Below are 14,836 nucleotides of genomic sequence, written 5' to 3' on the forward strand. Positions count from 1 at the left end.
AATGCAGGACGCTGCTGTGTTCTGTGGACTCTGCTGTGTTCAGTGCCGTTTTTTTTTTTTTGCGCTGCCCTCTAATGTTTCAAATATGAACCATCTAACCCAAGCTCAAATTTTAGTCAAAGGCTCCGAGAGGTCTCCTTGCATTCAGGCGCACAGGAACCATCTCGATAGCTTATGCACATAGGTCGTCACATAAAACCTATACTGCATATCGTGCCATCAGACAGAGGCTTGAGTCATCAAGGCTAAGAAGGTTTATATTGCTGAGAAATGATCCTTAGTGTTATCGTTGTGCGATACATGGATTTCCGTCCGCTTTAGTGTCCATAATGATCGAGCGAATTACTAAGCCTTCTCGTTCTTCATAACTTCATAACCCCAACTCCCGGCTAGCGGGTCGCACTGAACGACCATAACCGTGTTGCTGTAGATGCCACTACATGAGAGTGCACGAAGAAAGGAATAGCAAAAAGACGAGTTCTTGGCATCAAAACTCCTTCAAGAACCTCTTCGCAATTCGCTGCCGCAGAGTACCTTTGCGATTCTAGTAAAGGAGTTATTGAGGTGAATGCCCATGGCTTGTGCGCCTCGTACTCGGGTCGCATGGATGACGACCAACCAGTTGGAGATTTTGTTCGTCGTTAAAAAGGACAAGCCACGAAATGAACCAGTCGAAGGTTGTCGGCGTCCTTGTTATTGGCGCCTCGTAAGGGCGTTTTCAGGATGACCCAGCGAAAGTTTCAATCCGGGTCACCTGTGAAGTGTCCAAATTTTGTTCTTCATAGATTTAAACGCAAATTTACTTGTATAACTACGGCGCTCACGTGTTTAGAGTGCTTATCTGGCAGATATCCTTCACCATGTGTTACGTCCTTTATTGCTGGTGGCAGGGTACAGACTGGCGGGAAAGCCGCCAACACGTGACACATGGTAGCTCAGGGTTGCTTGGCCCTAAAGATTGTCCCGCTATAACACTCCTCCCCCCTACGTCACGAAGTCCTTCAGATACGCAGGGCGGCTGCGTTGGCGCTGTGGTCGCTGGACTTGAAGGGAAGCACTCGCTTCACGGTCCTCACCACAGGAAGCAGATTCGGTACTGGGCGCTGCAGCCTCCTCCAGTCTTTCTCCTTGGTCCCGTCTTCCAGGGTCCTCTAGGCTTGAAGGAATGCCAAGCCCGGAACACCCTGCCGGGGAAGCAACCAGCGGTTCCTCCTCTTCACACATCCCAGAAGCGAAACTGTCCAATGCGTAGCTGGCAGAACGACTTCTGAGTTGGTCAACATGACGTCTCCATCGACGACCGTCCTTGGTGACGACCAAGTACGACACTGGTCCTGTGACAGCATCCACAATGCCCGGCAACCACTTGGGCCCATAGAGATAGTTGCGCACAAACACTCGATCCCCCACATCAAACAGTCGCACTGCCTGGCTACGGCGCTGCATCACCTGCTCTTGTTTCTGCTGCACACTGGACTGCAGGTCAGGATGCAGACGCTCTAACACAGTTGAAAGTTTCCTGCCCATTAGCAATTCGGCCGGGCTCTTGCCTGTTGTAGCATGAGGCAGGATATGCTGGGTCATTAAAAACCTAGCCAGACGTGTGTCGATATCGCCTCCAACCATTCGCTTGAGTACTCCCTTGGTTTCGCGCACCATGCGTTCTGCTTGACCATTCGAAGAAGGGTGATATGGGGCAACGGTCACATGTCGGATTTGATTCCGGCACATGAAGTCTCTGAACTCCTCCGAACAAAAGGCAGTGCCATTATCAGAAACAACAGTTTCTGGAATGCCATGGGTAGCAAAAAGGAAACGAAGCTTCGCACAAACTGTAGCTGTCGACATGGAATTCATCCGGCACACTTCCAACCACTTTGAGTGAGAGTCCACCACAATGAGGAAAACTTTACCTTGGAAGGGCCCAGCAAAATCGATGTGTAGTCTTGTCCAAGGACGCTTGGTGAATTCCCAAGGGTGAATCTTTGCAGCTGCTGGCGCTGACCTGGATTCCTGACAACGTGCACAGTCTCTCACCTTCTTCTCAACATCTCTGTCGATTCCTGGCCACCACACGGCTCCTCTGGCAAGCCCCTTCATCTTGACAATTCCTGGATGAGCTGTGTGAAGAATGTCCATGACATACGGTCGAGCTGGCTCTGGAATGACCACACGACTGCCCCACAGCAAACAACCTTGGTACACCGACAGTTCATGCTTGCGGCTCACAAACGCTGCAAACTCTTCTGGCAGCTTACCCTCTGGCCACCCATGCTGCACCCAATTGCAGACTCTAGCCAACAGCTTATCCCTTGACGTGAATCTTGCCACCTTCCTAGAGTTCCATGCTACTTCCGGCGCCATTTCCAGCATCCCTACTTCCCCAAGACGCTGCTCCTCTTCCTCTGCCCTACTGGCTCTCAGTGGTAAACGACTGAATGCATCAGCATTGGAAAGCTTCTCCGCTGGTCGATACTCAATTTCATAGTCATAAGCCGATAACATGAGGGTCCAACGCAGCATCCGTGGTGATAGCACCTGGGGAATGGGCTTGGCATGGTGCAACAGTCCTAAGAGAGGTTTGTGGTCTGTCACAATTTTGAAATGTCTCCCATATAGAAACTGATGATACTTCTTTATGCCAAAGCCGATGGCGAGCGCTTCTCGGTCTGTCTGGGCATAATTCCGTTCTGCCGCACTCATAGTTCTCGACGCATATGCAACCGGTCTCTCGCTGCCATCTTCGCACACATGACTCAACACAGCACCCAGTCCGTACGGGGATGCGTCACAGGCCAGCACTAGGGGTTTGTTGACATCATAGTGCACCAGAACATGTGATGACTGTAGCAGATCTTTCGCCTGGCGAAATGCTTCCGCCTCAGCTTCCCTCCAACGCCACTCGCGACCCTTGTCCAACAGCCGGTACAGTGGCTCCAAGGCATGAGCTGCTCCTTTAAGAAACTTGTTGTAAAAGTTCAGAGCTCCTAAAAAGGCTTGAAGTTCCTTTTTGCATGTCGGCTCTGGGGCCTTGTGAATAGCACGCACCTTGTCTTCTGTCGGCTGCACACCTGCAGAGTTCACACGGAATCCCAAGTAACACACTTCCTCAACACCCAATTGACATTTGTCAAACTTTAGTCGCAGACCGTCTTCATGAATTCTTTTGAGCACTTCTTGTAAACGAGCATTGTGCTGCACCTCATCCTTTCCACCGATCAAGATGTCATCCAAGAACACAAGAACACCATCAATTCCATGCAACAGTTCTTCCATGTACCTCTGAAAGATAGCCACTGCCACTGCCACGCCAAATTGAAGACGGGTTACGCGGAACAGTCCCCGATGTGTTGTAACCGTCAACAAGTCAGCTGTTTCTTCATCAACAGTCTTCTGTTGATACGCCTGTCCGAGGTCTAGCCTTGAAAACTTCGAGCAACCTGCCAGCCTGGCAAACAGCTGCTCCGGTGTCGGCAGGGGATACGTCTCCCACTGCACTACACGATTGACTGTGCTCTTGTAGTCCCCACAGATCCTTATCGATCCATCTTTTTTGACAACTGGAACGACAGGTGTTGCCCACTTCGAGTGCCGCACAGGCTGGAAAATGCCTTGGCTCACCAACTTGTCCAGTGCTTCGTCCACCTTCGGTCTCAATGCAAACGGTACTTGTCGTGGCTTCAGAAATCGCGGCGGAGCTGCCGGGTTCACCTCTATGCGTACAGGAGGCCCTTTACTTGTCCCAAGTCCAGGCTCAAAGACTGAAGAATACTTCTTGAGCAAGGCTGTTGTTCCCCTACTGCCAGTTCGACTCGGCTCGTACACACTGTGAACACCACTCAGACTTATTCCCAAAGACTTGAACCAGTCCCGACCGAGAAGTCCGATACTAGCACCCTTAACCACCACCAATCGCAGGCGATGTTCCTGCCCCTTGAATTCCACCTTCACGGTCAGTTCACCCAACACTCGTAGTTCCTTGTTATTGTAAGCTCGGAGATGAAGAGTACTTGGGCGCAACGCCCTTTTCGATATTCGCAGCTTCTGCATAGTCCGGTCGTTGATGACTGAACACTCTGCACCAGAGTCCACCTCCATCTCTAGGGGACTTCCGTTGACGCGCACTTCCACTCTCACGGCTGGCTCTTCACCAGACAGCACGAACACGTCGTAAACGTCCGACGCAGCATTCTTGTGACGGCCTCCACTGGCCCGTTTTTTGTTCTGAGAGTTGGGTTCAGCCGAAGCGCGAGCTGCCGCCTTCCTCCTGCATGCTCTCACTATGTGCCCTCGTTGCTTGCAGAAGTGGCACTGCATATTCATGAATGGGCAACTGCTTGGCGAATGCGCACCCTTGCAGCGGAAACATACGCTTGTGCTTCCAGGCGAACCAGCCTGCTTATGGGTACCCTCCTTGGCTGTCACTGGCGCAGAGACCTTCGCAACACACGGGTCGAAACGCTGCCCGCTCACGCTGCCAACTTCACACGATGCGGCACTGCCGCGAATTTGCTCGGTCTGTCGCTGCGCAGATTCCATTGCAATGGCTTTCTCCCGAGCTGTAGCAAACGTAAGCTCCGGCTCCGCCAGCAACCGACGCTGAAGGGTCTCGCTTCGCACCCCGCACACTAGCCGGTCGCGCAACATGTCATCGAGCGACGCACCGAAATCGCAGTGTTCCGAGAGACGTCGCAATTCTGCGATGTAGTCGGCAATTGACTCACCGGGCTGCTGTTGACGTGTGCCAAACTTGAAACGCTGTACTGTCACCGACGGTCGCGGCGAGAAGTGGTTTGAGAGACGCCTGACGATCTCATCGTAGGCCACGGCCGACGGCGCATCCGGAGAACAAAGGGAGCGAACGATGGCATACGTTGCTGGGCCGCAAACGCTGCAGAGCGTTGCTCGCTTCTTCTCGTTACCGTCGATGTCGTTTGCTTGAAAGAAAAATTCGAGGCGCTCCAAATACAAGGGCCAAGACGTCGCCTCTGTTGGAACGAATTCCTCAATCGTGCCCAGCGCAGTTGCCATTTTTACCTCGTCGCCAATTATATGTTACGTCCTTTATTGCTGGTGGCAGGGTACAGACTGGCGGGAAAGCCGCCAACACGTGACACATGGTAGCTCAGGGTTGCTTGGCCCTAAAGATTGTCCCGCTATAACACCATGCAAGCTTATCATTCGAGAGAGCATCCCTGTACGTGGGAGCTATTCGAAATTACACAGACACCGCGGTTACGCAACACAGACTCAAGAACATAGAAAACGCAGCAACCGGGAACGAGCAATTTATTGTTGGTGTCGCTACGGTGGAGAAATTGCCGGCAGAAACCACAACACAGCATCTCAACTCAACTCTATCGGTGTTAAGACGACACCATATATTTTTTTTTGAGTTCGCTCAGCATTTGAAAATACCGAGGCGCACTTCTTGACGTTCATAAGGATCAAAACGCACTGTGGTGTTGGGTTTGTTTTTGACAGTAAAATGCCAACAGGCAAAAAAGTCGGAAAAAGTCGGAAGGGGAATACAATGTGACAGAGTCTGATAAACCGATAGAACGGTTTTTGATATATATGGACCGAGTGTGTGTGTGCAAAAGAAGCGGTTGCATTCACTGTCCGAATAGGGGTGTGCGAATAGTGGTTTTTTGATTCGAAGCGAATAGCAATTTTCTTCGAATAATTTCGAAGCGAATAGTTCGAATTGTACTTCTAGCACTAAAAAAAAGGCTTAATGACAGTAGGCATTTCCAAAACCATTTATTTTCCTAACACACGATGCCATTACATACTGCACTGAGGCTTTATTTAAAACCATGCTTCAAAATTTCAAGAGAGCACCTAAAGTGAGTTAAGAACAATTTTTACCGGTTTGGTAATAAATACTTATAACACATAAAAATACCGTCTGCTTTCTAATAAGAAATTAGATATAAAATACAAAAAATGACAGTATAACAGTACGGTGCCAGTAGTACAACCAATAACTGAAACCACAGGAGTAACTGCACTACACTGCAGCAAGAGTACTGAGAACAATTTAGGAAAAAAAAGGACATTCTGCACTACCGGTAACCAGTGGTCGAACGGGTCGAATGACACTGAGCTAGGCAATCACGTTCGGTGCACCGACTTGCCACTTGCGTTGATTGCGTTTCTATAGTTTAGGATCCTCACTTCTTGGCTTGGATTGCGCCTTCTTTTCGGTTACGCCAATGAGACTGCTGCGTCCAAAGGTGTTAAAATGGAACATAGGCTGACCGGACCTCCTAGCAGCACTGGCAGCATCGCACCATCGCGTATCCAAAGCTTCCACAGCACCGATAGGTTGGCCGTACTGTCGGGGACAGAGCGTTCAGGACGCGCAGCTCATGGCATCGCCATCGCCTTGCGGCCGGAGATTGGCTCGTCTATTTCGCTATCCGAGGGGTGCTCGTATGGAAACGTCGGCTCTGCTTTGTCTCTCTTGGGTTTAGTGCGGCAAACTGGCGCTCTTCCCGGCCTATGCCGTCACTCTGACAAGGCGTGTCGCACGATGCATTTTTTTTTAGAGCGCAGCTCTTTGGCGTCCGTTCCTGGGTTTCGCGTCGTCGTCGGCCTCGTAACCAGCTCCGCCCCCCTTTCATCCCCCCAGCGCTATCGGCGTCAGCGGCATCAGTCAGTCGCTGCTATCTCTTTCCTCCTCCCTTTATCGTGTTGTCCGCTTGCTGCGCGCGCTTCTGCCCCCATCGTTTGCCGCTGGGTGTACACGCCGCCCCCCTCCCCCCTCTTCCTGCGAGTCTCCGGTTGTCAAAGCGCCGGCTCGAACTTAATTCCTTTCTTCGCTCCTCCTCCAATGCAACCCCTGTGCGGTGGCAATCAGAGAGCCAGATCGGTGGCGGCGGATCTGTATATGTGCACCGCCCGAGCCGAAATTGCGAATACGTGTGAAAAATAAAAAAAAATTCTGTGATAGCGCATACATGTGTTGCTCGATTTCTTTGCCTCAATCTATCGAAAAGGTGAAACAGCTTATTTGCTGTGCTCAAATTTCGCATTAGGAAGTAACGTAATCATCGGTAATTTTTTTGACAGTCCACAAAAGCACATTCAGGGGACACATCAGGGAAGTCCTTCAAACTAGGTCCTCCCCCACAGACATCTGTGTTGTCAACAACTTTCAGCATGGTTTGAACTTCAAGGGGTGACGTGGCAAAGGGGCTTATGGCCACTGCAGTAGGGTCGATCAACTTGTCGAATATGTAGACTTGCACGGTCATGTCGCTTTTGATGTGCACCGCCTTCCTGTTAAACAGTACCGACGATCCGTCGCTTGTCCTATGCGCTACCGCGGCGTCAATAAACACGACGTCCCTCACTCCTGCTACATTGATGAGATGCGCTGCCCATGAAGGCTGTGGTAGGCTAATGCAAGATACTCCACTGAAAAGCTGCTCGAACGATGAGTGAGATGAGTCATTCTCACTGGATTTTGCAACACAAGCGTTGTCTTCAGAAGATGTTTCCATACTGCCCGATGGAAAAACATCTATGTTGCTAGCTGACATCAGCACGCTGCTGCTGTCACTGTTCTGGTCACTCACAGAAGCAGCCACAGGAAGTGCTAGCCGTTTCACATGCTTTCGAGGGCTTTTAATCTTTTTCGAGAGGTTGCTTGGAGCGCCTTCGAAAATTGACGGCACAGCGTCTTTTGAAAGGCCCGCTCTTCTTGTTCCAGACATCAACACATGACCGTCGATTTCCGCAGACCACGTCTTCAGGATAAAATGAGAAGCGAAATGCTTTTCACAAACACGGTCCGTCCTTTGGAGTATGCGGTCTTTACGAGGTATAGCCCGCCTCCATGCTTCAAGTCTTGCTTCATCGTTTGGCGGCTTGAAAAGCGAGTACTTTTCTTTGCAAGACTTGTAACCAGTGTTGCAAAACAGTACGAAGCACTTTCCCATTATGCAGGCTCATGAAACAGTCCGAAGGTTCAGACGTACCTGACGGCCAAGTGAAAAATGCGTTGAGAAATCACGGTGTGCAGCAACCACGTGGCCACGCTGCACGTGGCAGCAACACAGCGGTAACCAGCCGATGATGTAGGCGCGCGCGAAGACGGCGCGCGGGGGTCTCAGCGGGCGCAAGTTGCTAGCGCCCTCTCTTGACGCGTGGAGAAAGGAGAACTCCACGCCTTCTCCTCCGCTTCGCGCCCAGCCCGCGCCGCTCAGTCACCTAAGCTACTTCTTACACCGTGCCCCCACCTGAGGGAGAACAGCCAACCTGCCAACCTGTCTGCATCGTATGCAACGGGGGCCACAACACAGGCAGCCGGAACTGCAAATTCCGGCTGATCAACAAGAACAAACAAGGAACGCCCCATGGCAGCCAGACACCCAAAGAAGGGGACAACGACTCATCACTACATGGACACCAGTCAAGGCCCAGGAAAAAGGAACAGGGTGCTACCGGAAAAGGAGGCAGCCACAGCCGGAACAACTCCAGCTCCTTCCCGCCCCTGGGGAACCCTGCAGGGAATGAGAAGAGAAGCTCGAGCCGCGGACGCCGTGATAGCCACTCCAACAAAAAGGTGAGCTGGCCAGCAGAGGCCTCCCAATCTATTGACGCTCAAGAGAAGAAATTTCAGATCCAACTACAATCCTGAGACAGAGAAATTTCCAGCCTTAAAAAAGAGTTGGCTGACATTAAATGCCTGTTACAAGCGCATAAAGGAAAGAATGCCACTGCGGCTAAAACGCCACCCACTGCGTCCCAGGCTTCGGCCCATAACGCGACGGACACAGACGCCAGAATAGCAACAAAGAGACCACTTCCTACAAAAGAAGGTGAGGAATCCAAAAGAAAGGCCGAGGCTTCGGAAGCAGACACCCCGCAGCCGTCGAAAGCGCCTACCAAACTCAGGGCAGACATCAACACTCTGTCAGAGAGAACTAGCGCTATATCAACAGAACAAGCAACCTTCCAAGGCCTCGTTACCACCAAATTTGCAGAGATAGATATTCGCTTTGCAACACTAGAGGGACAGGTATCCCAAATAGCCACCTGCATGCAGCAAATAATGGATAGGCTTACAACTATCGAGGCCCGCCTACCCCCCATCTTGGATCTGTCCACGACGCCACAACCATCTATAACCCAACATGGCACCACGCCAAAAATTTGAAATTTGGCAATGGAACTGCAGAGGCTTCCGCCGCAAGCGGGCCCACTTGCAGCTCCACATCCAACAAGCACCGTCTGCTACAAACCCACACATGATTGCATTGCAAGAAGCTAGCGGCAGGGCTACACTGCCAGGCTATAAAGCATATCTGCCACCTCATTATGACACTAGTAATGCAGCCGGCTCCTTCACAGCCACGCTGGTGCATAGAAATATCCCCGCACTTCAACATTTTATAAATGATTCGGAAGAAGATTACACATGTACTTGAAATAGTACCAAGGCAAAAAGGAGACTCAAATCTCTCCATCCTTAATGTATACAACCCGCCAAGAAACAAAGGCAATGGACTCCCACACTTGTTGATAAACACAATAAAGCTGGCTGCTAGAGCTCAACTAATAATTGTGGGAGACTTCAATGCTCAACACCCAGCATGGGGATATACCAAAGCAACTCGGAAAGGGAACCTGCTCTGGCAAATCATACAGTCACTAGGGCTCACAACGCTAAACAACAAGAGCGACCACACACGCATGGGTAACAGTGTATGTGTAGACACATCTCCAGACTTATCCCTCTCTAAAAACGTCAAGGACGCTAAGTGGGTCAACACCGGACAAAATCTTGGTAGTGATCACTTCATCCTTAGCATCACCTTCCCCACGACAAAACTAAAAAACAAAGCTAAAAAAATACGAACCACGGACTGGGACAAGTTTAGGGAATTTCGCAACAAAACAGCTCCAAAGGAGATCTCTAACCTTAGCGACTGGGTTATCTCCCTGAATGAGGATGTCAGCTCCACTAGCGTTGTGCCAGTTGAGAAGGAGAAGCAGATTGCAGACTCAAAACTCTTACACCTGTGGCAGGCACAAAAAGGCCTCCAAAAACGCTGGAAGAAGCAAAAACACAACAAGCGACTCCACAAAAAGATAGCTGAAATCGAGAGGCGAATCGAGGAACATACACTTACTCTCCAAACACAACAATGGAACCAAATATGTGAAAGCGTCAATGGACAGCTCGGAAATAAGAAGACATGGCATCTTCTAAGACACCTGCTCGACCCAGAACAAACACGTCCCGTGCAACAAAGTCAGCTGTACAGACTCATACATAAATATGAGGGTACAACTGAAGACCTAATCAAAGAGCTAGCAGAACGTTATCTAAACACTGATGATGGTACCACACAACCAGACTACCGGGGGACTCCTAATCCAAATTTAGACGCAGACATCACAGGCGCAGAGGTCTGGTACGCAATTGGAAAACTGCGGACAACATCTGCGGCAGGACCAGACAAAGTAACAAATAAGACTCTCAGGAACTTAGACGCAACGTCGATCGCGGCGGTTAGAGACCTTACGAACAAATACTGGCATGCAGGCAACATACCACAAGAGTGGAAACACGCGAAAATCACCTTTATTCCTAAAGCAGGTAAGAAACTCAGCACTGAGAATCTACGCCCAATTTCATTAACATCATGCCTAGGCAAACTCATGGAGCATGTCATGCTCAACAGGCTCCAAAACTATGCGGAGGACATGAACCTCCTACCTGAAACAATGTTAGCATTCAGGGCCCAACTGTCTACCCAGGACATACTCTTGCAGCTTAACAAGGACATAATTGAAGCTGACGAGGGAACAGGAACGAAAGCAATATTGGGTTTAGACCTTGTTAAAGCTTTCGACGACGTCACCCACAAAGCCATTTTGACAAACTTGTCAGAAATCAACCCCGGAGAAAGGACGTACAACTACATCCGATCCTTCCTCACTAACAAAACAGCAGTGATAACGGTCGGAACAATAGAGTCTGCCCCAATCACACTAGGAAGTAAAGGAACGCCACAGGGCTCCGTCCTGTCCCCTTTCCTTTTTAACCTCTCCCTCATCAAAATTCCCCCCAAACTGGCACAAATACAAGACCTACATCACACGTTCTATGCAGATGACATCACACTTTGGGTAACCAAAGGATGCGAAGGCTACATAGAAGACACATTCCAAGCAGCAGTGGACATCATTGAGGCATGCGCATGGGAATCCGGCTTCACTTGTTCTGAGCAAAAATCTGAACTCTGCGTGATCCGTCGTAAACAAAGAGGTAGGCGTACCACAACTCCCCCCGCCCCGCAAATAAACGTCTATGTTAATGGACGATCTGTCAAAGAGGTACAAACCATGAGAATACTGGGGTTGTATTTACAAACAAATGGAAAGAATACTGACACATTCACTAAGCTAAAACGCACGGTAGAAGCGACGGCGCGATAGCTAATCGCAGACAAGGGGTGAGGGAAAGAGATTTATGCCGACTAGTGCAGGCCTTTGCGCTAAGCAGGATACTCTATGCCACCCCTTATCTCAAATTTGCGAAAGCAGAAATGGACAAATTGGATAGCATGATATGGCAGGCCTATAAGGCTGCGTTAGAACTCCCACTAAATGCCTCAACCGAAAGGCTTATGAGGTTAGGAATACACAACATCTACAATGAACTGAAAGAAGTCCATTTAATGGCTCAAACAGCGAGATTAGCCAATTCCAGAACTGGCAGGAGTATTCTTACCAGGCTCTGAATTAACTTTCAACCTACGAATAAAGATGCTAAAGTAGACTTAACCCGCGACTATAGGACGGCCCTACTAATCAAACCACTCCCCATAAACATGCACCCCTTACACCATGAGGGTAGAAGACAAGCAAGAGCCAAAGCCTTACATAATAAATACAAACAGTGCGCTGGTACACTTTATGTAGATGCGGCAGAATACAAATATTGCATTGCATTGCCTTTGCAATTGTGGCTGTGAACGAGAATGGTGACCACATCGTCTCGGCAACACTCAAAACGAAATCCTCTGAAACGGCAGAAGAGGCGGCTATAGCCCTCGCCCTAGCGCATACCCAAGAGAGCATCATCCTCAGCGATTCCAAAATGGGTATCAATAATTTTGCAAAAGGGCGAATTACAAACACCTCCCTTAGAATCCTTAACGCAACCAAATTCTCACGAAATTATTCCGAATTGATATGGGTCCCAGCCCATTCGGGGAATCCGGGGAACGAGGCAGCCCACAATAAAGCCCGAGGTTTCGTCGACCGGGCAGTGGATGAGTCTGGCTCCCTGAATTTCACGAAGGACTCCATGATCACATATCATGATCTCACCAATCATTTTAAACTAGAGAGGAGAATTTTCCCCCCTCCAGACAAAAGACTTACTAAAGAACAAGAGGTTACGTGGCGTCGTCTACAGACGAGATCAATACGCACCCCATCACTCCTCGCGCACATTTATCCAGATCTTTACAACCCAAACTGCAAACACTGTGGCCAACGTGCTACCTACGATCACATCCTGTGGGACTGCAAAATAGAGCCACCTCCGGGTGATCTAGTTACAGCTCCTTCTCTCGAGCGGTGGGAGACCGTGCTGGCTAGCTCTAACCCCAGAACGCAAGTTTTGGTGGTGGAGTGGGCTGACAAAGTCGTCGAGGGCTGCGTACTCTCGACCACTTAACGCGACCTCTTACCAAGCTCTTTCCGGTGAAGAAAATGTTTTACAATCAATCGATAACGTCACCGCCAGCCAGAGTATATAAAGGGTTCGCTGACAAACTGAGGGGGTGACAAATCGCGGCTTTGACTGCTTATCTGTTTTTTCAGCCAGCGTCCGCTTCGGCGGACGCGGTTGTTGCTGCGACGCACCTCTTTTCTTTCCTTTATTTCTGTCCTGTGATCTTTTAACTCTCCTCTATCTGCACGTGGCAGCGGTGGTGGCTCGGCTGGAGCCTGTTGGCAGGCCCGTGCCATTTCCTTTTCATCCTACCCTCAGTTGCAACAACAACAACAACAACAACAACAACAAACTGAGGTTTCTTGTTTTGAAGCTTAGACGACTGTCGGCTGTGTTCTTCCTTCATTGCGTCTGCCTCGACACGGTGGCAGCGACGCGGCTTATGGCAGCCTTAGTGCGGAGGTTCGAAGACGGCCAGAACGCAGGATCTTCTGCAAGGGCGCGTCGCCCTCACTTTTCTTTCGTTTGTCCCTGGGTTCGCACCCCGACCTGATCGTAATTTGCGTATTGACTGACCCCCGAGCGTTGAAAGCGCGATAAAAAAAAAAGCCATCTATGCGGCAATACTCGGAACCGAAACCACATAAAGCAAGCGGGCAAGCGTGCCAGTAACACTATTCGCACCGGACGAATACTTCGAAATTTCGAATACCGAGAATTCGGTTCGAAGTGAATATCGAATACCGTGCTATTCGATCGATTATTCAAAATTCTCGAATATTCGCACACCCCTAGTTAATTCTGCTGCAAATATTAGAAATTAAATGTGAAATTCACGTACAGTGCTCTATGACACCATGTGCAAAAAGAATCTTGTTTTGAAAAGAGTTTCACCAAAAAAAAAGAAAGTCTCAGTGCTAACAGGTAAGAGCACACGTAGACAAGCAGTCCAATACTCCTCATTTAACGTCAGCTGAAAAAAAAACAACCAAGAACGCAGTCATAAGAATGCAAGGAAAAGACACTGCAGTAATGTTGCAGCTGCAGGCTATGAAAAATGAAATAAGAATTCAGCACAGACAATGTGATGCTTTTGAAATAGCATCAGGATACCACGAGATAGCTGCTGCAATACTCCTAGAATATGCATGGGCTTCAACCTTCAATAAATGAACTAAACTAGAGCACAACAGTGCCATAGACCGCACAGTATTCCTGGTAAACAAACACACAAGCAACTGAAAAACCACAGTAAAAAAGCGCACATCCCTCAAAAAGAAGGAAGAAATTGCATGAAGGCAGAATCCGTCTGAAAGTAGCCACTAAGAAATAGCCTCAGCTCTCAGGTATGCATGCCAAAAACAGTTGGAACGATGTCTCAAAAGTGACCATTTACGCCTGAATATAGAATAAAATTAAACGAAAGATATTTGCACGAAGTAAGAACACACATCAATTTTAATAAAACATTCGCAAAACATTACAGGTACAGAACAAGAAACAAGCGTAGTATTATTGCAGCCACAACACGAAGTCAAACACAGTGTGAACAACTTTACAAAGCAGCAAAAAAATTTTTAAGTTCCTTTTCTGAGGATGCTATTCAACATCCATGCTCCAGTTAAGCCTGTCAAGTACTAGCACTAAAGCGGTGTATCACTGGTATCAAGCGGTGTAAAGCGGTGTAAAATCTGTGATTGCACTACGGATGGTACACAGCAGCAGAGAGCAGCCACCATGCAACTAACATACTAGTGTTTCATGAGAACACTATTAGCAGCAGCTATTCCTATCTTTAATCAGCCTCTGATATTTCAGACACCTAGGTATATAGGCATTTGCTCCTTCCTTTCCTTCATGTAAGGAAGTACAAACACATTCTGCCCACGGCATCGATAAGCATTTAAATCTCACTCGAGTTACAGGCCTTTCCATGCCACATAACATAAATTACACGAGCCTATAGGTTTCACACCTAGTTACAGTTAGACAACCAACATGATCAAATATTCCACAAAGCCCAAAATGCCAATGCAAGCTGCATTTTGTTACCTTGCATTTTGTGTTTTTCCCACTCCTGCCATAGCGCATATAATTGCGCTGCAGTATGTATAAATAAATAAATAAATAAAT

At 48.9% G+C, this 14,836-nt stretch overlaps 1 long non-coding RNA gene across 1 annotated transcript in view; it reads right to left on the reverse strand.

Annotated features, from left to right (window-relative positions):
- LOC149363470 (uncharacterized) overlaps positions 1-14,829 on the reverse strand; it is a 36,475-nt gene extending 21,646 nt beyond the window's left edge. The window contains exon 1 of the long non-coding RNA XR_016289081.1: positions 14,526-14,829. This is a non-coding gene — a long non-coding RNA (uncharacterized LOC149363470). The remainder of the gene's footprint in view (positions 1-14,525) is intronic.
- Between the last annotated feature and the right edge of the window lie 7 nt (positions 14,830-14,836).

Source organism: Amblyomma mixtum, chromosome 2 (genome assembly GCF_055824585.1).
Source record: "Amblyomma mixtum isolate Tamu chromosome 2, ASM5582458v1, whole genome shotgun sequence".
NCBI classification, from domain to species: domain Eukaryota; kingdom Metazoa; phylum Arthropoda; class Arachnida; order Ixodida; family Ixodidae; genus Amblyomma; species Amblyomma mixtum.